Source organism: Morone saxatilis, unplaced genomic scaffold (genome assembly GCF_004916995.1).
Source record: "Morone saxatilis isolate NCDOM2014 unplaced genomic scaffold, NCSU_SB_2.0 Contig5, whole genome shotgun sequence".
In the NCBI taxonomy this organism is placed as follows: domain Eukaryota; kingdom Metazoa; phylum Chordata; class Actinopteri; family Moronidae; genus Morone; species Morone saxatilis.
The window spans coordinates 23,523,593-23,526,782 of record NW_023340095.1 but is presented as its reverse complement, the minus strand read 5'-3'; positions in this window follow the sequence as shown (position 1 = coordinate 23,526,782).

Below are 3,190 nucleotides of genomic sequence, written 5' to 3'. Positions count from 1 at the left end.
ACAACACAAAACACCCAAACGGTCATCACAGCCGGGGAGTCGTGACACAGACATCAACACTGTGTCATCTGTGCTGGATGAACTCAGATCTGACTCAACAAATTGAATTGATCTTAATTGTTGCTTTGGATGGTAGGTCCTCTATGTTAACTAAAGTACAAAGGGCATTGTCAAACTCCGGGTCTTGAAACTGAAGGCAAAAGCCATAGGCCAGATTCAACTTATTTTTCACCTCAAATATAAGGGAATTTACAGTCTCAGGACGAGAGGGCAAAATAAGCCTCTCTGCATTGATTTTTTCAGGACATCAGTCGTTTCCATTTACACAGTGTTAGGGAGACCTGTAACATAAAACACAAAGAGCTACTGAAGGTGCTAGGTCTGTTTTTTACTAGCAGTTTCTAGACCACTCATAGATATCAGTATTTGAACTGTTCTCTTATTATTAAACGAAAACCATACACACCATGGTCTGAGCACATTCTTTCTTCTTACAAGTGTGTAGCAGCAGTTACACATACATAGTGTAGCACATATTTTTTCTCATAACTTTCTTAGATACACAGAAAGTTACATGTAACCACTGCACACAGTTGACAGATTATCCACAGCCTTGAAAGGTCCAATGTGAAGGATTTTGTGGCATCTAGTCTACTCTAGGCCTTTTGCTGAGTTAGGTGATATGACTGCTACCACTGTCATGTCTGTACAGTAAATACAAAGCTATGGGCATCAACTTGTTAGCTTTACCTAGCATTGATTACTCTTTTTACCGATGGACTAAAGAGGTTTTTCTTGTCAACTTTACTTTTTAATCCCTGAGACCTTACATGTAAATGTGAAGAAGCTAAAATATTTTCATGGTTATTCTCTCTTTAATGTGGTGTTTAGTCGGCTGTTCCCTCATTGCGCGCTTAAAAACTAACCTGAACTCTAACGTCAGCTAACAAAAAGAAAAAACAAAGTTTACGTTACTCTAGTGATGAAAACCATGGGGATCTTAGCTAACAACAAAAACGTGCCATTTACCATTCTTAATGTTTGATTATCAAAGTACTGTTTTAAAAGTCTTTAAGCCCCTTTTTGGATGAAGTATATCCTTACCTCTCAGAAAAATGTGCCGTGCCAACTCAGGCCATCTGATTTTTTTTTTTTTTTTCACATATAATCAACATACTTATACATATGTGTTTTGTCAACCCTGTTACTGACATATCAATTACTAAATCCAGATTTGTTTTAAATCCAAATTTAAAACAAATCTGATATACACACTGTAAATTCTAACTAGTTCAGTTTACTTAAAAAAAGTCGGGAAACCGATTGCCTCATTTCAAGTTCAAGTTCAAGTAAACTTCCAAGCCAAATTAAAGTTAAACTAATAAACAACTAAAAGTTAGGTGAACAGATTGTTTTTAAGTAAGTTTACTTAGATTTTAAGTAAGCTTACTGAATGACTGCAAGTAAGTTTACTCTTAGATTTCAGGTAAGATTACTGAATGACTGCAAGTAAGTACAAATCACCAATAATGTCTTTGAAACTCCTCTGTGTGGGGTAAAGAGTACTTGACTGATTTTAGAGATATTATTTGCTAACTGTGTGGCAATAGGTTGTCATTATTTATTTATGCTTAAAATATTGTATTTCACAATTTATTTTCACCTTTTTCTAATGATTAAATTGAGGGAGCAAAAGAGTATCGGCTCCAAATATCGGCTGCACAAATCTTGTGTTTCTTCCTAGATGTCCCGAGAGGATTATTATTCATCATCATTACAAAATCATCAATGTAAAGATTAAGAGCTATTCTACATTCGTGTTCCAGGAAAAATTAGTTTTCTTTGTAATATGTGCCATCCTTGTAACTCTGCCCTGAGGAATCATCTGATGTCAGCACCTTGTCCAGAATTTCTGGTTTATTCAACAATTTCTGTAGCATCTGAAGAATTGGGACATAAACACAGGACTATTGTATATACAACAGGCATGACAACTGGAAATTCTGTCAAAAAATATGATCCCTCTACCATTGACAGTTGAAAGAGGTCCATCGTCTTTGGTACAATAAACTAGCACATTATTTCCAGCAACTGCTTTGATGAGCTTTTTTACCAATGTGCTGTCTACATCCATTGAGTGCTCCCTGAATATCTTCTGTATAGCCCCACATATCACTGGCTTAGAAAACAAATGAATTTGATTTAACTGCTGGACTATTTCTTGTGTCGCATTGTCTGAAATATGCATGACTGTCTGCATTTTCAAGAAAAGAGAAGCCAAGTTGTGTTCTAGCTGATGTTTTAACTCATCCAAGTTGTCTTTTCCTTCTTCACTTCCAAGTTCATCTTCACTGCCTGAACTGTCATTGAAGACAATACTCATTATTATTATTGTTAATATTTGAAACAATTCCTGGTCTAAATTGCTCACTCCGTTGCTGTTGATGCATCTTACTTTTATGCGCATTAAAAGTTGAATAGACATTTGTCTCAAAAGAACAGTCTTGGAAGGGACACTGAACTTTCTGGTTAGCCTTCAAGTGTTTACGCAAATGTGAAAAATAATCTGCCTCTGTGCATGGCTCAATAAAGTCACAAAGATGACACTGGTAAGATATTTGAGCTTGTGCAGGTGTACTTGATTCACCATCCCATTGTGAATGAGTTCTACTTAAGTGCACTTTCAATGCATTGAAAGACTTAAAAGTGCACAGACATTCTGAATGGAGGCATGGTATAGGCGCAATCCGTGAGTATGTTCCATGACTTAAACGATAATGTTTGAAAAGCTGTGCTCTCTTGTCAGAAGAAAATGAGCAAAACTTGCATTTCCACTGCATGGCACCACATCCATAGAAAGGTGACTCTGCATAACAGAAAGCACATCAAATTATCATGTTTTGCAAATCATATCAATGGCTTGAAAGAAATAATGCACTACTATGCAAGCAGTGGCTACCACAAAAAGGAGCGAGCTGAAGATATAAAGTGTTCTCACACTCAGGGCAAACCCAAAGCAATAGTTCACTGAAATGTTAGATTACTTTTAAACCATACAGTTGCATGGAACCACAATTGACATAACGTTAACTTTCTTGAGTAAACTCACACTTAACACAACATTCTGAAGTAACTCCAAGTAACAGAGTTAAATTTGTTCTACTAAAAATCCCCTCTCTGTTAAACAGGA